Source organism: Amia ocellicauda, chromosome 6, assembly GCF_036373705.1.
Source record: "Amia ocellicauda isolate fAmiCal2 chromosome 6, fAmiCal2.hap1, whole genome shotgun sequence".
Lineage (NCBI taxonomy): Eukaryota > Metazoa > Chordata > Actinopteri > Amiiformes > Amiidae > Amia > Amia ocellicauda.
In genome coordinates, this window is record NC_089855.1 from 20,129,954 (window position 1) to 20,156,980 (window position 27,027).

General features: G+C 36.4%; 1 protein-coding gene and 1 long non-coding RNA gene across 2 annotated transcripts in view; one reads left to right on the top strand and one right to left on the bottom strand.

Moving 5' to 3' along the window:
- LOC136751185 (Krueppel-like factor 12) overlaps positions 1 to 7,997 on the bottom strand; it is a 69,289-nt gene extending 61,292 nt beyond the window's left edge. The window contains exon 1 of the mRNA XM_066706564.1: positions 7,851 to 7,997. The gene's annotated coding sequence lies outside the window, so the exon portion shown is untranslated. The remainder of the gene's footprint in view (positions 1 to 7,850) is intronic.
- A 3,153-nt stretch (positions 7,998 to 11,150) lies between these two features.
- On the top strand, positions 11,151 to 26,403 carry LOC136751788 (uncharacterized). Its single transcript, XR_010817069.1, has 3 exons — positions 11,151 to 11,297; positions 25,192 to 25,294; positions 25,602 to 26,403. It is a non-coding gene; the product is annotated as an uncharacterized LOC136751788 (long non-coding RNA).
- The last annotated feature ends 624 nt before the right edge of the window (positions 26,404 to 27,027 follow it).

The following is a 27,027-nucleotide window of genomic DNA, read 5'->3' on the forward strand; positions in this document are numbered from 1 at the left end:
ATTTATCACATGCAGCACTTGAGTCATGATATAATTGCTGATACTCAAATACTTGTTTTTGAGAAATGCTAACAGGAAAACAAATTCTAATTGAAAAGCTATTCCCTAAAATACAGCTCTTGAGTGTCTGAGAAAAGAGCATTGACTGACCAAAACAGGTCCTCAAAGGAGAACAAAAACATACAAATGTTGATGGCGTTTGTACTATCAACAGTTTCAACAAGTTCATTTAGAAAACATACTGTTTCTGTTATGAATCCTTCTCTTATTTGCACAGATGATACCAAGACTGAAAAACTTTGTAGTTGCACAGTAATTCTTCTGCTCTGACCCGAGGGTAACACAACTAATCTGGAACCCTAGTTTCCAGCTTTGAAAGGTCATTAGAAACTGGAATGTTAAGTTAAAACATCACGAACAACTCTGTTCTGACAGTGTACTGATACATATAAATGTGCTGAGATACACTCAAATAGAAACTCAAGTTGGATTTAACATTTTCTAGTTACTGTAAGTTACCACACATATAAAACTGTATAATCAGATCTGGCCTACAGCTATATATACACACACACACACACACACACTTATAGAGATTTCACCTGGGATTCTTTAACTAAAATAAAAATTGGCTAATATGGCAGGTAATTTCAAAATAATAACTTTGAGTAACATAACCAGGAAAAGCCTATACATTATAATTGCAGTACAGAATTTTACAATCCATAGTAACACGTAATAATTTAATTTTAATCTGTGCTATTAGAATGCCACTTATTCTGAAACAAATACCATTTCCAAGGCCTATGATTCATGATTCAGCAGTTATCAAAAATCAGGACATCTTTCAGGTCCAAATAGACAGTATAGAAGTCTGGGGAGTCATTATTTCCCCCCTCAACCAAAGAAAAACAGTTGAAATGGCTGGGAACTGTGATGGAAACCCTAGGGGTCAGGGACACAAGAATAACTATAGGTACTGACGTCATGCTTTTCCCTAAAGCCTGAACACAACTGAGCTGTACTTCAGGGCGATCACAGCCTATGGTGGAATTCTGGCCAAAAATTGGCACCCCCAGGAATTTTTCATGCATCAGGTTTTGGTGTGGCTGGAGAGCACTGGCAGGTACTATTTTTTAAAACTGTGGACTCCTTAGTCATCTCAAGCACAATAACATCACTGAAAAAAGAGGGGGGGGGACAACTAACAACTAATTCAGGCCATCTGCAGCTGTTGTCTCAAGAAGAAGTCCAGAGTTTCTGAGAAGACTGGCCAGGAGTACCTCTGGGTCTCCTCTGCAGAAGAGTACTGGGCCAAAATTTACATCCTTACATAGTGGAAACTGTTCTGACAAAATCTCACGGTGTATCTGTTGATGTGCTTTGAATATGTCATCGTTCATGGGACAGCTGGAAGCAGCACTGTGGAGTAGTTAGGTTAGGGCTTTGGACTCATAACCAGAAGGTTGTGGTTTCAAATCCTGGGTGGGGCAGTGCTGTTGTACCCTTGAGCAAGATACTTCACTTAGATTGCTCCAGTAAAATGCCCAGCTGTATAAATGGGTACAAATATAAGTTGCCCTGGATAAGTGCATCTGCTAAATGACAAATAATGTTAAATATAATTAGTACATATTTAAAATAGGTTTGGGGAGAACACAGAGAGAGAAGGTTTCTTTCTTTCTTTTTAGGGCTCACTCTACCGGAGCATACGGGCCATTTCAAACTCAGCCAGCAAAGATCCTCCCTTGTCAGTTTAAGGGAGATTAAATTAGAGATTAGGGTCTGAGGTGACAGAGGAGTGTATTATTATCAGCACATTATCCCACTGGACAGTCTCAAGGGGCTGCATCCTATGGCTCTAATTGTGAGATTGCGGCTTCCAAAGCAGAGACTGGGGAGAAGCTGGCTGATCCCCCTTCAGCTGCTCCGTGTGCCTGCGACACAGATGCGGGAAGGGCTTTGGGATTGCGAAGGCATCCCTCTCACATCCTTAGTGTGCTGTGGCTACAGAGCATTTTAATTAGCACGTGAAGCCATGTTGGAACGGAGGGAGCAGAAGCAGTATGTGACCTCCAGACTAAATGAGCCTATGGAGGCAGACAGAAAGACAATGGAGAAGGCGAAAAAATATACAGGGGGCTGTCAGAGACTTAAGGACTGTGAAAATACATTTCTGCGGGGAGTCTGAAATCTACCTACATATATATGATGGAAGGTTCAGGGGAAAAAAACATTGAATAAAAAAAAAATAGCTGTGTGACTTATATATACATTTTAACAAACAAAATCTCCCCAACACACATGCTTTCCTTATGACATTTCACAGCTGTGTTTACAGTCATGGTCCACATGTAGTGGATATTTGATGTGCAGTATTGTTATTCTGATTTTAAGTTACTATTCAGCTGAAAAAACTGTGGATTTGACTGCTAATTGGGAAAGTTATGGTCCATAACATGAACATAGATTTACACAGCTCTGCCTCTGTTAAACACAACCATTCTGTGGTATGCTGCTGGCTCTGAATTGATTCCACATGTTGTTTGCATTTTTTTTTTTCCAGAGTTGACCTACAACTGGAGACAAAGTTCAAGATGACCTGCATAGTGATGTAGTAAAGACTGTCCTTTAATACTGTACACCAGGTTAGACTGTTTAAAGTGCAGACTCACTGAAACAATGAGCACTGATGCCAAGCACAACTTTAGGCAAACTGATGTCTCAGTTCTCACAAGTCATTTAATTACTAATGGCTCAGTGCAGCTTTGTACACAGCAATTGTTAGAACTGATTTTAATTTCATAGCACAGAGGGCTAGAAAGGTAGAATGTACTTTTCTTTTTCTTTTAAGATATTAAGCGAATGTCTTCTATTTCTGTGCTGTAACTTTTTAATATATATTTTTTTCTTTGAATAATCATTTTTAGTCAAAAATAATGTATTTCTTTCTTGTTCTTTAAAAGGCACATTACAGAGATCTATATGGTTTATATTATTCTTCTTATTAATATTATATTAACAGTAAAATCATTCTTTCTAACAGCTGTAAAAAGACTGAGACTCCAAAAAGGTTGAGCCTCCAAATTGCTCATTATTCTGGTCACTACTGCTTCTACTACAGATATAGTATTATTACGATGAATTGCTTACTTATGAAGTATACACTATTCATTTATGCATGCTTGTGGACTAATCCCATCAGTTTTTATGTTGTCTTTATTATATATGACTGAAGTACAGCATTGCTTCTTCTTTTTTTGGCTCATCGAAGCTGTATGTCAATGTTTGCAGTCCTTCCCCCACATTTCGAATATTCACTTAGCACAGCTGTAGCAAACAAGGAAAAGTTGATAGGTGGAGAGGTCAAGGGTTAGTACAAGGATTGACTCACTCGTGAAGGGAAGTTTAAATAAAATTAAGACAGTTCACTATTAAACTATGAAGTCCACATTTCCTTGCCACTCACCCTCATCTCTTTCTTGTGTCACTGTATGAAGGAAGTGACTCCCAGCCAATGAAGTAAATGATGATGTAATTCACAGGCGTTTTTTTATTTTTTCTCTATCTGTATTTACTCTAATTCTGTTTTTGTACTGGGGTCGCTTTAACCCCTAGGAGTTCAATTAATGGACCAGGCTCTGTCTTTCTCTGCCTTCAACCTGTTCTACAACTTAAATGGATGTGTCCTTTGTGGCTGCACTCATTTAAGATTAGAGCAATTTAACAAAAACATAATTTCTAAATTGGTGAGTCAGAAAAAAACATTATCAATGATGTAACAAAACACTTCCATATACTATTAACTTCTCAGTGGTAATGGACATGTGTCAAAACCGCAGATTGTTTTACTTTATTTACAAAACATGGCTATTATGTCTGAAAAGCATATCAGAATTCCATAAATCAATTTCAAGACTATTATCAATCATACATTCAATATGTGTGGATTGGTTAAAAGCAATGGTGGGTGTACATCACTTAAAGCACTAAAATGTTGATTGCATTTGAATATAACATTAACTGGATACATATTTTAAATCTTGTTTCATGCAATTCGGATTTGAAAACTTACATTAGCAGGACAGTGGTAGTCAGTGTTACATTCACTGTGTGCACCTACTTTTCATTAGGTACAAAAACAACAGCTCGATTTGCTCTTAAAGCACTTGGTGCTATACTCAAAAAGTATTTTCTGTCACACTAAGTGTACTGCGCTGTAAGTGGAAAAAATAAAAGTTCTATGTAAAACCTCACAGCTTCAGTGGCTTTTTCACTTTCCAAGAAAAAACAGGTGTAAATCTAATAGGGTTGTAAATGTTTTACAACTATTTCTCCATGTCTTTCTTCTGGAACTATAGAAGTTATTTGCTTGATAGACTTCATCTTCTCTATGCAAGTGCCAATGAACTAAAGGGATTATTTAACATGTCAACTTCTTGTTTACAAAACTTCACATCAAATAATAAACTATCTGTACTGATCTGTAAAGACCCCCACCCCACCGCACCTCCTATCACTTTCAAAAATCTGCTCCCAGCTATTATGCCGCAACTTAAAATAAATATTTAGCATTTTATCTTTTAAGATGGGTTTAAAAGCCTTTTAATATATTTATATCATGTATACACCACTCTAAAAGCTGTATACCTGCATAAGCCAGAGATAATATTGATTGAAAGAGAGCACAGTCACTTTAACTGTCACACAAATGTAACACATGCTGGTGATAACTCATCCTGTTTTACACAGACAGGTCCCGTATATGGGGGCGTACAGTCTTGACGCTGCACAAATACAAACATCTTTCCTCACTGAGTTCTGTATAATTACTGCAAGATAAATTGTCTGTCTATAACTGAAATAGTCTGGAAGACCTTGTGTTCACTATGAATATGCATGCTCTTTCTGCAGCCGCACAGTGACAAAGTTCCACCTTAAATATATATATATATATATATATATATATATATATATATATATATATATTCTCTTTAAATTTTTTGTCAAATGTAAGTCATTTCAAGAAAACATTCAAAAGTCACACTAAACACTATGGTGCACACTCTACCCCCCTCCCCGCCTCCCCTTGTGTTTCTGACAGTTTTGTTCCTTGTGCTCAATATCTGCATGGACATCGTTGCTTTTTAACATATATGTGCGTCTTGCTGGCTTGCAATGGGTAATTCCTGTGCTCATGAATAGCTAGAGCTGACAGCTCCACAGACAAAAAACCCTTTCTCTGTCCAGCGGCCATGTAGTGCACAGATGGGCACAGTCCTGGGTTATCCCACAATCCTCCATCACTACGCTCCAATCCTGCCCTAGAGGCGTACCCCATAGTGGGGTGAGAGGGCAGTTCACTAAGCGTGTTAATTCAGCGCAGGGCTTCTCCTGAGTGCAGCCAGTTGATTGTGCCAAGATGTGTCTTCCAAAGACAATAAAATTGAATTATGATTGATTTGGATCCACTGGCACACGTATATTAGTGTGCTATTAGTGTGCTCCAATCATTACTTCATTACATTCATATACAAAGCAGATAGACCTTAAAATTTCAAATATGTTATAAGCAGGAACTTAATCCTGTGAAAATATTTCTTCCTCGGCTGACCATGAGTGACAGAATACATCCAACAACAGAAGTCTAATATGGAAAAATTATAACAATAACAGTAAAGGTCTTATCTGATGCAGTCACAGCAACATAAAAAAATAACACCTGCCTAAGGATTCAATGCTCATTAAGGAGGGAAAGAAATGTTTATTTTTCTTGTTTATTTTTTTGTTGCTCCTTATTTCTCCAGGTTCTGGAAGGCCCATGCTTCTTCTGATTGTGCCTAATCAGGTACTCAAAATCAAAAGCTCTGAGGAGTTGCTTAGATGCTGATTGCTGTCTAAGACCCAGGAGCAGTATCTCCCAATTAATAGCTGTTGGCAGCAAGAAGACAAGACACTGCAAAATCGCCAACAAGCCAGTCAGCACTGGAGCTATCATGCCTGTAAACATATATGTCCTCCATGGCTTGGCTTAACCTGTTTCCTCTCACACAACCAATGTGACATTGTTCTCGGACTGCATATCTCCCATCACCACTGCTCTCTTCTCTTGGCCAATCTGGAGTACTTTCGTGTTTTGAAACCTTGATTCTGTTTTTAGCTTTCCATATATTTGAATGTTTAAAATATGAAATCAAGTCAACTTTATTATACATGACTATTGTATGATTGTATATATTTTTATATTTAAAATGCTTTGAAATTTAATCTAAAGCTTGATTAGCACTTTGAGATGGCTTTTCTTGTAAAATAAGAAATAGGTTGATAACAAAATATAGATTCCCTCCTGCATAAAACTATTTATTGTCGTTTGAGTATGCGATCTGCAAAATAATGTTCATTTTATCTATTCATTTCAAATTGTTTTAATAAAGAACCAATTTTTTGCAAGATGTCTGCGACTCCAAACAACAACAATCAAATATATACTGGTCAAGTATATAGATCTATATGTATAGCGCCTTCGCACACTGCAATACATTAAACAGACTAAAACTAGAAGATGCAGTACTACCATTTCCTCCTGTTCATACAAATAAAAATAAAAGTTAAAAAAATTAAATGAACTGGCCTTAATATTCTGCCCCCCCCCCCCCAAACCCCCAACTACTCCTAAGGGGAGTCCAACTAATATGAGGCTGTCACGTTATGACAGAGTTAACAGCAGTGGCTTGAGTTAACTGTGCCTCTCACACAAGCGCTGCATTAGCACAGTCTAATGTCACAGAGGTCAGAACTCAGTTTTCACATTATACCAAGCTCTGGGGGCCAGCGCCACACTCGCTTCCCAACTCTCTTCCCTGCTTGTGCGTATAAATGTCTTTGCTGTCAGCTCCGTCCAGGTCCTCTTTAATTGAAAATAACAGCCATGGGCCAGCCCTCAGCTACTTCCATGAAGTGTGCACTGTTACAAGTGACAGCTACCCATCAATACCAATGACTATTATGCTGGAAGTGAGAGCACCATAGATGACATCTAAGACACCACCCCTACAACACCACCCCCTGTCCTTCCACCGCCCCCCAGCCTCGAAACAGTTAACCCATTACTCTCAACTCCCCTAGTACTACTTAATTGCAGAGAAATATAGGGATTCTGTAAGGAGCAGGTGAAAACCCAAACGCACTCTCAAAAAAACAGCTCAGGTGAGGATCAAAGTTTTTTAAGGGGTGTGTGGGTACACCACTAATGACCTCACACTTCAAACACACCCCCGCACTGACCCCCCAACACACGCCTCCCCCAACTAACCTTAACTGGCACAAATAACACATACAGCCTGGATTATAATATTTGGTAAATACTTGTGTCACAACTGTACACAAGTACTTCAATCCAAAACACACAAATTATTAAACATAAATTATTATTATTACTACTATTATTATTATTATGAACAACAATAAAAGCAATGCCAACAACAATAACCTTATTATTATTAATAAAAACAATAATCAGAATAATAAGTATCATTAACATTATTATTATTTTTATTATTATTAAATTGTGAACAGTTCTGCTGATGACAACCCAAGTTTCACACTGCTCATCCTAACACTAGCTTTGCGTATGCCTTCAGCAAAAGGGGATGTTGCATCTCCATTGACTACATGCAAAATAATGTGTTTTTACTGCAACACCATGCCTGTACAAACAATGTAGCAAACATGACTTAGGATGTCTACAATTGCTTGACACTGTCATGCCAGTTAATTCTATGCAGCAGCCACAGAACAAACAAATAAAAAAGACAAAAGGAATGAAAGCAGAAGCAGAAAAAGGTACAGACCTTGTCAGAAGCTGCAGAGCTGTAGAAACAGTTTTTCCTTATAGAGTCCTCTCCCTCTCTCTGTGTGACTCCCTCCCTCTCAGTCTCTCAGCTGCTCAGTGCAGTTCTCAGGAAATGAATGGGGGCTCACAGAGAACTGTTGTACTTGCAAATGACTTACCAGAGTCACATGATCCGCTAAATGTAGGGTGGGCCAGTGGGTGGAGGCTTCATAAACAAGAGAAGACAATATACTCTAAGCTTTAACAGCATGCATCGAATTACACGGGGGCCCCTTGTGGGAGGTTTCCGACAAGTCTGCTTAGCTCTGGCTGCTTAGCTCTGCACTGTCTATGGTGTTTCCCCAAAAAGATGAGAGACAGGAATGCAGGGAGGCAATGACCTGTTTCTTTCTGCAAAAGAAGCACATTAATAACATGCAACGTATGACAGACAACGTCGAGTTTGAAATTGAAAGCATGATGAAATGAACACCGTATAGCAGGAGAACCAGCACGCCCAGCCCCTATATAAGCTTGCACAGTGTGATGTCAAATACCCTCCTCGTCTGCTAAAATACAGCCACAATGCTGTCTTGTACTCATGGGCCTGGGTTGGGTTCACCTCGTTGATGTATTGGTATTTAAATTTCAGAAATGCTGTGGTGTATTGCACAACTCAGCATGTGCCTCCTGGGGTTACTAATTAATGTAGAGGAAGTCGAACTTGTTTGCATTTCTGAAAGAGTTTGTATTACCCAGACCAAAAATTAAAGTTTCTGTTACACTGACAAAAGACACAAAAAAGTTACAAACTGTCAAAAAAAATTATAATAAGAGCTTGCTTTTCTGCAGATGAAATTGTACGATTTTACATTTCCTGCAGCTGTTTGTTAGGTTTAGTATAAAAGGATGTCTATGCACCTGTTATTTCCCACATCCAGCATCTTATTTCATCTCAGGTGTTTCTCTTCTTATTTAATGACTATTCAAAAGCAAGCCCCCATAAAACCCCTTCCCAAAAGTGAATGCTTCACAATCATGTTGGTTACACCTAACTACCCCAATTAAGAGTGCCACTGCAATCCATGTGTTAGATGGCATGTTGCTTTTTTCCCCTATTAACACCTAAGTGCTGCTTACAAAGACTGTGGGAACTAGGAAATACACACATTTAAATACAGAGCTTATGGGTTTACAACTATAAAAATAATGGGACTAAAAGCTAAAACTTTTTTTTTAACTATTTGTGAGGGTAATAAAATTTAATGACACAGAAAATATCTGCCAATATTCATAAGGAAAAGTGAGATAACAGAACAACTGATTCCCATTGGACTGAAAAATCTGAATACAAAAATGAAAAAAAAGAAAGAAAAAAAATTCTGAGATTTTACTTTAGTGGTTATTGATTCTTAAAAGACATGAACAAGTGATGACGGAGACAAAAATAAAATGACCTCCTTCATTTTGGCTTTTGTTAAACATCAGTCTCTCCCTAAATTAGCTCACCCTGACAGATGTGAATAATAGCAATGCTGCCAAATTCAAAAGTGTAAAAGTTCAAACTCTGTTATCTTCATACAACGTCTAATTTAGACTCTAAATTATTCTTGGAGTGTCTTTCTATACTGTGTGATATTGGCTGGTAAGCTGCTCAAAACATTTGTATCTGTGCGTATCTGTACATAAATGAACCTTGCAAAGTTTCTTATTAATTTACATTTTCTCTATTAGGAAAAGGGGAATTATTGTTTTTTATTACTTCCTGATTTGGAATCACGAATTAATCCACTCAGCTGAGTTAATCAGCTTTACCATTTTATAACCCTTCTATTATCACAGGAGAGATGAAGACTATGTACACGTGTCCGGTAAAAAGTGGCCATCTTCTTTCACACTGCAAGTCCAGGGCATGGTAGGAAGCTCCCATGAAAAACACTGTGGGCTCACAAGCAACAAGTAAACCACAGAAATCACTTTTGCATGGCTGACGTGGAGAAATTCAGGTTAACCTTGAGACCACACAACCTTGACAACCTGTACGACTCCCCTAAGTGCATTGCCCTTTGGAAATTCATATCAATACAGCCCATAACTCATACTTTTCAACCTTTGCTTTTGGCTGATTTTTAAAAAATAACTCCATAAATACTTTTTCCACTTTTTTTTTGTGCTCCTCTGTTATAAGAATGTACCATTATTACAGTATTAGCATTAGTAAAGCAGACCCTTGTTCAAATTTTTACTACAGTTTCCATCTGAACCGTGTAGAGTGCAGATGCATAGTTTTACAATCTGTATCATTCTTCTCTGTGTTATTCTTATCTATCAGTTTCATTTTTCAGTCTGAGGTATCACTTATTTTTAGCGCACTGACTGTAATTCTGGATACAGAAGAGGACAGAAAGAAACACTGTTGAAATGTAACCATAACTGAGTGTTGATCACTCTAACCCTAGAGAATTTCTTTTCTAAGGCAGTTACATTGCTAGTACAGATTATTCACTCACTTTTGATCTCAAAACGCCAATGCGATCTCTCTCTGTTCAAAATAAATTAGTTATATTCAGACTTGAGTACAAGGGTTAAATTAATCCGATTTTTTTCGGAGGATGGGGGATTTCCCGCACTACAAAATAATGTCCATTAATCATCCATGGGCCTGGTTGTACTTGGAAAGTAATGAGGCTAGTTCTCAAGTACTTTCACCTGCAGGAGATTTTCTACAGCGTTAGAGAAAGGACCCCCAGAGCCAGGCTTGTGTACCACAGTGAGACTGTCCACACAATCTGCCTGTCTGTGTGCAGAACACTTTTCTTGTCATTTTATGTGTCTCTATTTAATTCTCAAATTTCACTGTGCACATTTTGAGTGTGTGTTTGTATATATACACACATTGATATATGATGTATTTGGTTTACTCTGTTTCCTTCAAACATGGAGAAACATGTCTCCAACTAAACATTGCAGCATCATGTTGTATGCAGTTAGACATTTGGACACTATCTAACAAAACCACTGTTTCCTCATAGTATAAAATAACACTCTTTATCAATCTCTGAGCCAGATGTAGTCATTCTGTTATAAAGAATACACATCTCTAATGAGATTTGTTTTGGGTGGGAGGGTGGGAGAGAAGAGAGACATTAAATCTGATTCTCAGAAAGCTGTGAGTGGAATGGTGCCAAGGATTTGAGCAGCTTCCTGGCTCCTCAGAGCAGTTGATAAAAGGCTACAGCCATGAAAACCTCTCCTGCTGCAGCTCTGACACGTTTCCTCCACTGTGCCCCAAGCACATGACCCACAGAGATGAGAAAAAGAAAGAGCCTGAAGCTCTGCCTTCCTCGAGCAGTTACCTGATATGGCAGAAACGTCTCCAGTGTGGAGGTGGGACCTGCGTAATCTGGTATGCTTTGAGGTCTCGTGTTTGCTGCTCCTTCCTCTCCACGCAAAATGGAAAAATCAGGTATGAGGAGATTGCTTTATAGGTGAATTATGATGTCTGTATCTGATAAGAGCCTCTCACACAACTTGCCGAGCTACATTAATTACTGCTAATCAGCAGCTGGAGGGAGCAGTGCAAGTTTTAATGTGGTTTAAAGGGAGAGCAGAAGCTGCAGAAAATAACTAGCAGGTTCAAGGGTTGAATCTCTGAGGTCAAAGCTTTAGATAGCTCATCAAAATATTACCCAACATATAATTCTCTTTTTGAAAATGCAGGCAAAATGAACGTATAGTTGAGATGTGCATGGGAACCCTGATGAGCATATGTGCACCTCAGATCAAAGAAATGTAAGATAAGATATGCAAAACATATATTTAGAAATGGCTAAAAAAATCAGTGATACAATTACGTAAGTTAGGGAAATGTAGAAAATACTTTACTGTGGCATTTTCAGACTGACTTTAGAAATAGTAAAAGAGGTGTAGAACTTATACATTTTAAATTATAAATTAGTTAATAAATTGATTTAATTAATAATAAAGTAATACAAATATAAAATTACTATTGTACATTTACATGTATAATACAATGATTGAAAAAGGTTGTACATATTAAATTAAATTAAATACATAAACACAGAATTCTGCAGAGGATGGTGCTTGATCTCTAAATGCATGAGAACCAATACCTCTGTAAAGCACATGCTGCATGAATAGAACTCAAGTAAAACAAGTAAATACTCACTCTATACAAACTAAATAATACTGCTAAATATTTCTGGCATATCCATGACTCCACCATAGATAAGTTTGAGTACCCATTTGATAATTAATAAACAACATCCAATTAATAGCAAGCTGGGGATATTTAAGGTGAGATTACCCATCATGCCTTGCTGTGACTTTGAATTCACCTTGTCCTCCCGGCCTTCCACCTTGTTTTTGGCTTCATCTGCAGCTACACTGAACCACCCCCCCCTCCCCGCCCAGGGCTTGCTACGGGTCAGCCACACTACGCCTCAAAGAGTTAGAGCAGGGGTATTTTGAAGGGAGAGGCTGAGTCATATAATATAACATGGTAAACAATAAAGTGCAACATTTTATTGTGCCAAGTCCAGTTGTCCTGCCTGAAAATAAGCACATCAGTCATAAAGATCTGGGGATTCTCAATCATTTATTGTCACTGAAGCCTTTTATTTCATACTGTAGTTTGAGGAGATGCCTTTTCTTTGAACAGTGCTATGAAAAATCCCAGATATACAGTATAGTGGACAATTTAATGCTGTGCCTCTAGGATTCAAAAGTTGAACATAGTCAATTTACACATCCTGGGATGTAATCAGCTACAGAGGAATGTGAACTTTGTATGTAGCTCTGCATGGTTACTTCCTATAGGAACAGGAAAGAGCAATTAATCAGTGAAACTCTGATGATTTTAATAAAAAATAAAGGATGTTTAATATGTTACTGCTGGCACTCACAGAAAACATTAATAAATATACTCCAATGGAGCCATGCTTAGTGGTGCAATTTATATTGTGGAGCATTCACTCTTATAGTAAATCCAAAACACAGATGAAGTTTGTCACTGTTCTGTCAGTTTCTCAGATTATTTAATTGTAATAGTATTAATAAAAATAAATACTGGCGTCCCATCCTGGGTGTATTCCTGCCTTGCACCCTATGTCTACCGGGATCTGCTCCTGCTTCCCCGCGACCCTCAACAGGATAAGCGGTTTCGAAAATGGATGGAAAAATAACCAATGATAAAATGTAACATATGCAGTATTAAACAAAGTAATGCATCAAAAACATTTGCTTTAGCTGGGTGTTGATTCAAGTCTCTCAGCCAATCGGTTAGCTTATGTGGGCTCTTTTGGGATTAGTTGATGACACAGGAAAGAAAGAATGATGAAGACCTTCTTCCAGGTTGTTCAGAAGAGCGAAGGGCAAGATACCACCAATAAATTATGGTGCAGTCTGAGGAAAGCAGAAGTATTATCCACACAAGACTTGCATCTGAAGAGAAACCTTATGAAAAATAACTTCCTGCAGATGACAGAGGGTTACGCAAACCATAACCTCATTGTACAAAATACCTAGTGCCATTCAAATACATACTTTCCTTACCAAGTGTTTTCAGATGTGTATTAAGGATGTTTGTTCTGCATGCAATAATTATTAGTATTGGTATAATTATTATTATGATAATTAGAATCATGAAAATCCCAATTTAGAGCATTGTACATTGTACATTGTACTTGTAAAGAAAAAAATATTCTTTAAGCAGATTAGATTCCAATTGTGTACACATGCATTTGTTTCCCGCGTACAGTTAGCTCTCCAATACAAGTATTACAATTATGTATAATTCTGCATCTACATTCAATTTAATTACTTTTGTTAATAATGCACAACTGACAAGGATATGGAAGACTATTATTCCTTTGAAGTATTTTGGGTGAAGTCCTTCAATAGCCTGAGTGGATCATAGGGCCAAAGATTATTCCAGTTTCAATAACTTCTGGAAGGTTCTGACAGATGACTGGAGCAATCAGGGTAAACTACATGGATCAAGGATACACCAGTAATCATATGGATCTGAAACCTCCTCCATATAGGTACAGATCTAGTGCCCAATAGCTACTCTTCGCTGCCCCTTCTATGATTCATAGTTGTTTTATTTTTTAATCAAGTTAATTCATTTTCAAAAACTCTTTCTGGAAACCAAGGAAAAACTGTGTAAGTATTAGACCAAATATACACAATTAAAGTAACATATCCCTTTAAATTCATATCAGTTTGAGAGTTTAGTAAAACTGGCCGGATTGTTCCTCCATTTGTCAGATGAAGTAAGACACTTTCCAACACAGATATTTGGACTGCAATTCAAGCGCTACTGCATGTCTCTGGCATGCATTCTGAACACGTAGTATTCCTAAAACTTAGTAAACTGTGTATGACTGTCCGCAGGATATAACAGCCCCTGGATTTGTGTGAGCTCCTGTAGAGGAGAGCAACAAGGGACACAACTGGGTAAACACATGAGAAAAGTGTGTAAATGAAAATACAAAGAGAGACAATTTGCATGAGAGTGCCTGCTTATCAGAGATAACACTAAAGTCTCTGAACTACTGCTAATTTAGCAGTCAGACGAAGGAAATATCTCTTAATATATATTATAATAAATCCACAGGCTTAGCCAGTAAGTGTGCTTCCATTGAAAATTGGTTATATGTTTCTCTGAAGCTTATTAACGTGTTTTAGCTTGATGGGGTATTTAATCCTATTAATATACTGATTGGCAAAGTACATTCCAATGATCCTGCCCATATTGGACCAGGGGGTTTGATGAAAATTATCTAAAACCTAATACGTATCAAGACAAAATCAGTATTTGTATTTTGTTTATGATTATAAATATTGTATCAAGTGTACACAACAAATAATTATCTGGCCATCTCATTAAAAGTGCTTGCTTCACCTCAGTGGAATCAATTACCCCCCGTACTTCAACGATCAATACTCTCCAAATTAAAAATTGCACTGCTTTCACTGCTGATAATTTGAGGAAATGATTAAAGTTCTCAAGAAACTGTAGTCAGGATGAAAAATAAAACTGCCCTGCATGTTATCCAATTGTGTGCACATTACATGTGTGATTTAATAATTTAAATGCATATTAGATATAATCTCTGCTCTACAGTTTAATTTAATCACAGACTCCAAAACAGAGGTGCTTGCTGGCATTCTATTAGTTTCTTAGAATCCCCCATAAGCCTCAAACTGACTGATTTGACTTACTATCAGTGGCAATTTCGATGGATGAGATTAGACAAATTAAGGATCCGTTTGACAGCTTTATATGGTGCAGCATTGATCAAGTTTTAGGACCCTTGAAAAACATTTACAATACTAATGGGAAAGGAAGAGAGCGGAGGGCTCTGCAGGCTTTAGGACCTCCAGGTTAATTATGCAATCTGTCTCAGTGATCTATTGCCTAGTATTTTAACTACAAGGTACCTGCACAGTATATAATGGACAGTGAGGTCAAACAATGATTATACGATGCATGATGTACGATTTATTGGTCTGGGCTGCTTCAATCCAATATTTAGTCTGCTGGCTGTAGAGTTTATATAGATAGTTCCTACCGCAGTGTGAGGAGTTATACCTCCTTTCACGTGGGAAAATAATCAGTTTTGAAAAGTCTGGTCATCAGTGCAGAGTTTATAATGTATCAGTTTAATCTATCAGTCTTATTCTCCATATGATTTGCAGTGGTGGAATACATTGTTTTCGACCAATTATAATCAATTTCATATTTCCCGAATGTACTTCAGAACTGACAATATTACAAAAACAGCATGAATAGGAAGTGGGATTCTGGGGCACATATCTCCAACACATTTGACTCTGATGACATTTCTAGGAAATATTCTTCTGCATAGTGAAGAGGAAATTGGTGATTCAAAATATTCATGGAATAATTAATATACATCTAAATTTGCACTGCAAAGAGTTTGTATGTTGTAAATGTGCTTCCTATAGCTTCACTTAGAATCATCAAAGAATTGATCTAAATGCATTGTTTCAATACCATCATCTTAATTAGTGTTGTAGCCTGCAGTCCCAACTAAGTTGTATGGCTGAAGGGACATTGCTATAAAGAGTAACAGTCTTTTCAGGGTGTTGTGTCTTTCTCTGCCCACAACACACCTGTTAAAGTACAGCCTGCTCATGGAGAATACTGCCAGTCAGACTCAGTCAGTGGATTATTGTTTCACTGCCTGTGCCAAGGTCAGCTAGTCACAGAGTGGGGGGTGGAGTGGGGTGTGTGTGACTGTGGGGGGGTGCAACATGACCACAGCCCTGTAAGAGTGCCTCTGTGTCTAATAGCAACCACCTCTAAACCTCCTTCACCGAGCTCCTCTCAGAGCACAGTTTTGGACCGAGTCTGCAGGCAGCACAAACAAGGGTAGGCCTTCACGTTCTAGAATAAAATTATGAGTCCCGCTTAATATTTCCCCATCTTTTGTCTGAGAAGAATAGTACTGAAAGCCACAAGGAACCCAGTGTGTTCGGAAGCTGTATGCCAAGTATCATATGCAGTTCACATAGATCCATTACCTAGATCATCTTCCCCTGCCTTCCTGCTTTGTCACTTAAAATACATCTGGAGCTTGCTGCTTTCATTTCCATGAAACAACTGAGACTTTCTAGCATGATTAACTCTTCTGAACATACACAGACTTCTTCTTCATAGAAAGTGCTTTAGTTATCCAAAAGCCTATAAAACTATTGATGTGCTTTAGCTAGAGGATAATAAATATGAGATAAAGCATTAGCCAGGTTCTCCTGCTATTAGTAAATTATATGCCTTGGTGTTTAAATGTTCAAAAATAACATTTCTAGCACTAGAAATGTTCTGATACTTGTTGCTTACAGTCATCTTTTATTCTGAAAACTATTTAGACCGTAGATTTGCAAGTTTGTAATCCAATTTCAGTTTAAATTGTTAAATTTCATATTTAAACCTTAAAAAATTGTGTTAGGTTATTGGGGGAAATCATTTTAAAGAATACACATTTTACAGCCTATGCGATGGTCTGAAATGTATGAAACACAGCTTTCTGTTTCTAGTAATGGTTGCACTTTGAAGGCACTGTGTAAACTCTGATTACATATTAACCTCTAGCGTGTTGACATATGGCTGTCCCTTAAATCAATCAACTGTTTAATAAGAAAACTTCTGTGTAAAGTCCACCTTCCTAGATAACATTGGGTTTTTGTTTTGCTTTCTGTTTGTGATTTGCCAGTGTTAAGCCATGGTTTGGTCTCTAGTAGAAGTGAAACCTTTCCTTGTTTCCTAGCAGCTCCACCCCCTCCCACCCAGGCCAGGGTAAGGCACATCCAGCGCTCTTCATTGTGGTCGCTTTAGATACACCGAGGAGGCTGCCAGCAAGTATCCATGGCAACAGCATTGCTTTCAGTAGCTACTTTTCTGCTTTAAAAAAGGCTGCTGAGAAGTAGAAGGCCTCCTGATCACAGGCCAGATTAAAAGGGTCACAGCAATTTGCTGGCACTGACTAAAATAATCGAGGCAACGGATGTGGGAGTTGCAAAGCAACAAAGAGATAGGGGAAGTAAAATGGGTGTATAATGAAAAGTGTACATATTTTCACTGGATATTTAATTTTCTCTTTTTAAAATAACAACTATTTTTGAAAATGGTTTTCAGCAAATATGTCCAATTTGCCAATTAGAAAAATATAAAAATGTATTATATATGAAGGTTTGTCTTCCTTTAAATCATATGAAGGAAGGTGTCTAGGTCTTACCCAAACCAGGCATGATATACTGGTGGGGTTCATCAGATGAAATCATAATCATTGGAGACTAAGAGTTCACAGAACAGTTCCAGCTGCAGCCGTACACATGAGGTAGCACTGGCTGGTAACCAAGACTCATAATTTTAATACAATAATAATGCATAAAATAGGACCTCACTTTTATCCAGATACACACTTACAGTTTGTACATGAAAAGATTCTGCAATAGTGATTAAAAATGATCCTACACCTGTACAACTGTCTGATTGAAGCGTACTAATTAATTATGTGAATTGCCATGTATTTGCATATTTATGCAGAATATTGAGTTGCATTTGCATATTTATTAGGAATCCAGGTTCTCATTTGAATATCTGGGAAGTAACTTAGATCTGTCTGTATAAACCAGATTCACAGAACCCTTTAAGGTAAAGGTGAGCTTTGAGACATACTCACTGCAATTAAGAAATTATATTTCCTACAAAAAAACATGATGCTGACACTGCCTATGCAGCTTAACTAATCAGGGGCTTTCACTTCTTACTTATTTACTTAGTTTCCCTAGCTATTTCCAAGCTTTCCTAAATGTAAAGCCTTGAGATATTAGTATTTTAGGCACTCAGAATTGTGCAGTATATTGTATATTGATCTATATAATACATTGCATTGAGCTAATGAGCAACAGGATTAAACACAAATCAACAAGGAAACTTCAATCACTTGCCAACAGTAGGTGAGTGTGTCATATTAGCCATATGAGCAAGTGATAAAGTAACCTGCATGGATTTACATTCCAGCTGATAATATTACTGATTTGAAAGGTCTGAAATAATAATAATAATAATAATAATAATAATAATAATAATAATAATAATAATAATATATCCTGCATTTAGAGGTTAATACATATTCTGAAACCTTTGTGATAGACTTTGCCACAGTGGTACTTGGCTCTGTCATCTGTGTGAAACAGGGAGAGATATGACACCCAAGAATGATGAATGATACTTATTTCTGAAAGTTTGCCAACTCTGCCATGGTAACACGAGATCATCAGAACCTTAGGAAGAGCTTGCAGAGTGCCAGACTAAGTATTTGCCAACTTATATGCTTTACGATACAATACGGTATACATAGATGTACACTAAATGTAAACCTGGAGATAAATGAAGTAGACTGGACATTGCAGAGATGTAAAAGCTTTCTTGGAATCATATAGGACCCGTTTAACAGTGACAAATTTGAAAATTATATATACAGACTCACATACCTTTCAATACTCCACCATCAACACTAGAATTTCCATGACTTGGGAATTTAATCAGCATCAGATCATGCCCTACCATACACTTTATATCCAGTATTATATGTATTTATTTAGTGTGTAATGTGCTTGTTCCTTATTTTATCATTTTAAATCTTTATTTTAATAGGAAATCATTTTAGATTAAAACCTCTTTTGCAAATATGACCTAGAATCAGTGTGCCAAAGAGTGCCATTCATCACGTTGCAACTAATCTAACTCTCTTCATGACGAGTTAGCTGGGCAGCATGGCAGTCTACAAGCTTCAATGGAAAACATCTGGACCAAACACAGACATATAATTGGAAACTCACTTCTTAGCTATTATTGTGGTATTGCTTGAATAAATATTGTTGTTATTTGAACAGAATATGCTGCCTTACCTGGGGGAGGCAGAATAGTTACATATTTATGACATTGTTATTACAGCTCTAAGTTCAGCTCTATTATTATATAACATTACATTTTATTATATTTCTTACACACACTCAAATACTAAAATAAGTTGTATATAAACAATATAGCAGTTCTTCTGTGAGTTATTGTAGAATGTATCAAAACATGAATAAAAAATAAGTAAACGCCCCTTGAAAATAGGGGTACCTACAAAGCAGGTACCTACATGTGGGAAAAAATTAATATGTTTTAATTATTAATACGAAAGCAGTTTGTAAGAATGTTAAAATATAAAAACGGGGAAATTGAATATAATAACTGTGTGCAATTTCTCAGTATAGACTCTCACATTGAGAATATGGGTTCCTGTATGATTTTATACTGTTGCAAGAGATCATGGGTAAAAAAATATGTACATGAATATAGACATTACTTTTAGGTTGTACCACATGTAAACACACTGGCCTCTATTGAAATATTAAACAAATATGGGTTGAGGTTTGGATGGTACAGTGCAGACAGACAACAATGTAAGGAGTTGTGGTGGAGGTGGTGTGATGTTGTAAACTATGTTCATTAATTTCTCGTGCTAAGACTGCATATATATATATATATATATATATATATATATATATATATATATATATATATATATATATATATATATATGTTAATTATGTGTTTAATGTAACATTTATTGTTTTTTGTTTCACTGTATGTTAAAGCATTTTCTTAATTGAGTTTTAAATTTAAATATTTCTTTATGGAGTTATTTTTCCATTCATTAAGGAGAGATTCTTTAGATTTGTCTCAATGTTTTACATTTTTGGTTTCTTTCACAGTATTATGTATGAAAACTGACTTTGAAAAACAATGAACATGCTTTGTGTAACACCTCAACCTGAAGGTCAGGGCTATATAAATTAAGTTATCTGTGTTCTACACACGCTCACAGAGTCTTTTGATTGGGTTGGTGTTCACACTTTCCTCAAAATAAAACCCAAGACAGACTAATACAGAAAACCTGTATTTGTCTGAATGACCAAGTAAAACCCTATGAACAATAAATAGTTGATAATAAATACATCTAATTAATATAAACAATAATAATAAAGAAAAAGCTACAATACCAGCCCCCACCACTAAACAGGATGATCCTTAGAGATAAAATATTAGGTTTTCAATAGTCTGTTTGTGCTAAAAATATCTATTAAAAAAAAAAAAAAAAAGTAAAAACAATTATATTGCACTACCCCAAATACCAATAAATAAGTCATCAGGGAGACTGAAGGAGGAACTACAAGGACCACAACAGCCCAATATAAATATATAGACCACAGAAACAGGTCGAACTTCCTGCCGTGAATTGGTTAATCTAAACACTCTACAAAAGAAACAGTGATATGAAACGTAGTTTTCCACTAGTGCTTTGTGCAAAATAGCAATTGAAAAGTTTGGTCTTGTTACCACCAGTCCCATTACAAATATCATTCACAAATAAAATCACTCTTTCCTTTCCACAAACTTTACTGAAACGCAGCCCGCTAGTCCTTGACATTCCCCACTCTCGCACAGATTGCAATGTGCTCCTGACCCTCCCCTTGCTCTCTACAACATGGCATATATAAGCCAGAACCAAACAAAGAAATTAGCCCCTTAGTTGCCTACAATTAGTCCTGCACATGTAAATCAGTTAAAATCAGTAAAAATGTATAAATTGATTTATAAACAATTTAAAATACAAACCCCACATAAAACACGTGTTACATCTGTACAAAAGTGCATCCCATACAAAAAATAATAATAATAAAAAAAGGTTAATCAAACATTGTTCTTGGTTTAAGTCCAAAATAAATAGTTTCTGCTTTGAGAGATACTTTGGGCCTCCACCAGTACAAACTTTTTCTTATGAATTGAATAATTAAATTACATCACATCAGCAGCATGTACAATATATGTCTTCATTTTTTGGGCTCTTCAACCTTAGTAATTTTAAATGTTGTTTTTTCAAGATTGTGGCTATCTTTTTTCTTTGCGTTCATCTGAGGATAAAAGCTAGACATTTCGGTATGAAAGAATTTAAAGAGGAGGACTGAGAGTAGTGCATCATGGTTATGAACCGGCTTAATAAGACCAGACCTGGAAAATCTGAGAAAGAATTAAAGTACCACAACAGCAAATAAAATGTCACATTACTCAAAGCTGAAGCATAAATTATGTTTCTAGTTAATGTGTACGGAATGCATTTTTGTCATCAGATAGCAGGTAACGATCATCTTTGGGCAGGGTTTAATGAAAATCCAAATCTTGTTTTTAAACCCGCCTCTCCTCCCTCTGTAAGGCACTGTACTGTGGCAAGAACTCCTCAGGACTGTCATAAATCAAATAGGATAAATCATCTGAAGTGATATTGCTGCCATTTTTTCATTTTATTTTTTCATGTGTTTTTGTTTTAAAAAAAAGGGAAAATATATTTATTTGAGTTTAAGGGAGGTAGGTTATGCGTTCATCCTGATTTTTAATCTAATGAAGCCATGCAGGCCAAAGTAGGTGTCTACATTCATCATCTGGTGTCAGTGAAACCAGAAAGACATGTATCACTTGTTATCAGATTCAGCAAGATACCTTCAAATACATTTTTCTCAGCCCTGCATTAAACAGAATTTATACTTACATTTAATGACAGATAAATATATGAAGGTGTAGCAGATAGCCCATGAAATGAAAATCTCTGAAGAATGCATGCTGGTCCTATCAACGGTCATCTCCAACCATGTGCACAGAATCTCGAGGTCTGTGCAGCTGATCAAAAGAAGGTAACCGTGTCCTGAAGAAAATCCACACTTCATTTTACTGGTATTTCAGTTTGATTCACTCTATTTCCCTCATAACAAGTTCCTCCAAATTCAAAGTGTTTCTCTGAATTTACTGGTTCTTTATGATGGTAGGTAAAGAGGCTCAGTCTAAATTCCACAAAGTCTTTAATCTCCTTATACAGGAACTTCACTATATACTGTTTAATTAGTTGACAACCTGCATTGCATTCCTCACCTTTGGCATGGGTTTTGTTTTACAAAATCTTGTGAAACATGCCTAAAAAGATAGAGAGAGAGATTGTTGTTCCCCTGTGTGGTTACTTACAAAGTTAAAGTGAAAATTCAACTGCATATTTAGGAGAGTAATTGCAGTTTGAGGAGATAGAGGATATGGTAAATTAGTATTGGTTTTGTGGTTTCATCAAACATGATATTCATTAGGAATAAAATAATTTGCAGTTTCACTTGTCTGGTGCAGCTCTGCAGCTCAAGGCTCCTATCATGAGTACGTGTTTACCCTTTATGAGACATCATGGACTGCATGTCTGCATCCTAGATTCAAGCACTTTACAAGGAGACACAGGTGTAGTTCACGATGATGAAGACAGCTGTTGATCTAATAGCCTGTAAGCCTTAGGTAACATCATGATTGCATTTGTTTATCTGTCATGCAGTCTGCAAAAACTCCTTGCACTTATCGGCAAAAATATTTTTTCTCTTAATTTTTATTTTATTTTACAGATTTCTCTCTTTGATATATGAATTAATTAAATTGTGTTAAGTTATATTTGCTTTGAAACTGAACAGTTTGGTAATAAAAAAATGATTAAAATGTTTGTTTCTATATTGTAAGCATTTGAAATAAATAAAAGCAATGTCACTTAATACAAAAATATTTAAAAATGTAATCCAACAATGTACAATGTAACATAAAATGATTACAAATCTGTAATGTAGAAGAGCAGGCAAGTTAGGTAGTTAAATGCAAGAAAATTAGAAAGATAATAAACTTTACAACTAAGGTTTTTTTTGTTTATAAAGTCTGATAATACTTACTGAAATTACTTCTTATTAGTATTTGTATTGTTGTTGAACATAAATGGATAAATATATACTTTCAGTCAATACATGTGCATGCAACTGTATCAATTTACATTATATATAATTCACTATTAAACTGAAATTAGGATAAGTATGGAAGATGTTAACCCATTCTGCCAGAACACCATTACACTGTATGTGCCAGTTCTGCACATCCATCAGGCTTTCGAAATGCTCCGTTACGAAATACTGTCAAGGAGGCATGCAAGAGATGTGAAAAACACACACTGTTAGATAAAGAAACTTTCAAGGTCATATATTCCAATCTGACTGCTGAACAATGACTTTTGTAGCACCATGACATTATATACAAATATGGGGTGAGAGGTTTCAGGTGCTTGTTTCAGTGCCCTGGGTACACAGAGGGAAAATGCCAGTGTTTCGCTTGACTTCCTTGCTTCTACACCAGATGGCCCTTCATATCTAGGCTGACTGAGGAATTCATCTGGCAGGAGCTCAGAATAAAGCTCAGACCCCCACTCCAGCGCCCAGCACCTTCTTCTTTTACACCACTGACCTATTTGCATTCTCTGCACAACAGATGAGGCACAAACGCGCCATTCTGCACTGGGCATCATTTTGTGTGTTTGTGTGATTAATTTAGTGCTCATGGCAGTAGGTGAAACCACTCAATAGAAATAGCACTGGCTGCCCAAATGTAATTTTTCCTAATTTTCCTTGGAGCATGCCTTAAGCCACCTTGGGGATGGGGGCGCATTTGAAGAGCTGCCCTCAGTCAGTGTTTAACCTCAGCCCCAATAAGTAAAACATAACCTTAGAGACTTATTTATGTATTTATTCATGTTAAATCCCACCCCCATCCCCCCATATACTACATGTGTGTGCATGGTTAAAAAAACACATGATTTAATCAATGTATCAATTATGATCAATGTATCTGTCTTCTCTCTCTCTCTCTCTCTCTCTATATATATATATATATATATATATATATATATATATATATATATGTATACACACACACACATTATGTAGCATTAATACATATTAAACTAAACTGCATTTGTCAAATAACACTTACTGTATGTATTTACTTTAGTAATGTAAATAAAATAAATACAGCATTAAATGCACATTGTACTTTCTGGAGGTTGGATTAGTACTTATTTTTACAGCATATAAAAAGAGTCTGCATTCATAGAATTACATTTTTTGGTTGTTGTTTTTATTTAAAGTTTTGCTGGAGGATAACCAAATCAATGGACATGTTTCCAACCTGAACAGTCATAGAAAATATGTAGTATTACATCAAAAAATGCTATTCTAATGTAAGTACAGTAACTGCCTTGTGAAGAGATTGGGAATATAGTCTAGGGATACAGAAAAGAAAGACAGCAGCCTCACTGAAAAAAACTACTTTTTGTTCTGAATTAAACTAATTCTGACATATTATATTTAGAAGGTTAGTCAAGCAGCAACAGCAGCAGTGGCAGTGCTAGGTGCGGATTATTTTTAAACTGTTTATTATTGTTTAAATTTCCACATGGAAAGTGACCTAATTTGATTACTTTTTAAGTCAAGTAAATCTTTACGAAGTAAAAGACAGATCACACATTTTGCATCCCAACAATGTTCTCAGGTACTCGAAAGAAAAACTAAGCACTAGTTTAAAAAACACATGCCATTAACAGAACATTGATCTATAATCCTAAATATGTTTTCCATATTATGACTTTATTACAAATGCTACAAATGTATATCCTTGTTGTTCTGCCTTTACAACATAAATGTTAGAAATGCATCAACGTGTCCCAAAAAATTCAAAAACAGTTCCTGGTGTCGTCCAAGTTCCTCTGTAAATTGCTCAGCACTCCATGTATTTTCGTACTTCCGACATCACGCTGTGAGAGTCAGTGGTCAGGGTCTGCAATGCTGAGGAAGTTCATTTGAAATCAGTCAGGCATTTCTGATAGCCCCCTATTCCACTCTCCCTCTTTCACCTACAGCTGAACGAATGTCTCAGGAAGCTGCTGGAGCAGTGCAGACTGTCTGAGACATGAAGGAATGCAGAGCAGGATAATCACAACATCATCAACTCGATTCTCAGAGGTAGCCAGCCAATAATGCTGTTCTAATTGAATAACTTATCCACAGCTATTTCCCTGGGGACTGCCTGAGGTGGAGCCAGTGTGTGGAGGCAGATGGTTGAGCAGCATCTAAAAAAGCACACAAAAATAACGTCCTCTCACATGACGGTCTCTGAAACATGGCAATGGGGCTTCTCTGACTGCCCCTCGTTCTCATTTTTAAACCTTCCTAGTATTGTAGCTTGCTCTTGCATCAGGGAAGTATTCCATAATCTGCTTCCTTCTCGCTTTATTCCACGACTCATTTTTATATTGTTTCTTTTTCACAGACTCCTTACCAATCTCCAGAGCCAGCACAACCCTGCGGCCTGGGGGAAGGATAATTCCTATTAAGACCTTCACTCCCGCTCGGTGCTCAGCCACCCGTGGGGTCGGAGTGTGGGGAATGATGAATTCAGTTTCCTGTTCCTACATGGATGTGAATGCCACTCTGTAAGTGGGGCCCCATCGACACTCAACTGCTCAACTTTTCCCTTCAGCTACTTCCAGCAGATTGAAGCAAGTGGGAGATTGCTGTATTGTCCTTAAACTACATACACAGAAAAAAAAATACAGGTGAACAACATTTTTCAATAGCTTCTGTTTGGAATAATCCACACAATATCCACAATATGAAAGGCTTGTAATCGTTTGTACATCGTGATTATTTAAATAATAGTATTGTAGTATTATAGTATTATGTGTACATTCAACACACCTTATTAGAAATTAGATAAAAATAAATACTATGAAGGTTTATGCTCCATAAATCCCTAGAGTGTTCCAAGTGCAATGTGTTTATAAATCATTTACAGAACAAACAAACATCCAGGAAAGTTTACAAGTTTCCTTACCAATCTTCAAACCACCTCACAGCTTTCACCAATTATGACCAGCTGGTAGGTAAACAACAGATATCTGGGAACTGACTTAGCTACCCACTGGGAGCTAAAAGCTACCAAGGATGAAGATGGCCAGATGTACAACAAAACAACAGCACGGAAGAATCCCAGTAACATTGTACTACAGTGTTCCAATGTCCAAACTGAATTTAATGGTCTGTGAGTAATAAACAGATAAATAAACAACAAAGGGAGACTGCTGTTTGTTGTTTATGGCCAGGAGTATTCAAGAAATTATACTTTAATTTTGTATTGGAAAGCTTTCATTTGCACAATGTGTAAATTCACACTCCTATTTATGTATTATATAATAAGTTACTATGGTAAAGTTACTATGCACATTTTAAAACCAGGACTAATATCTTATGTTACACTAGTATCTAACCTTTCATATTTCAGCAAACCCTTAATGTTCATATTTATTATTTTTACAAAGCCACATGACATGACATCACACACATTAAACACTGATATATATATATATATATATATATATATATATATACATATATATATATATATATATATATATATATATATACATATATATATATATATATATATATATATATATATATATATATATATATATATATATAAATGTATGTGTCATGTTGTCATATACATAAAATAATTTTCACAGAGAAAGGCTGAACTTGCCACAATGAGGGAAATTTGCTTTACAAAATCATTGTTTTCATTTCTATTGTGTGAAACATTAAAAACAATGAGTGTCATCAACAGTTATAACCAGTAAATTAAAGTATTGCTTCACCAAGCCCACTACTGAAGATCAGATTATTTTTGCTATGTA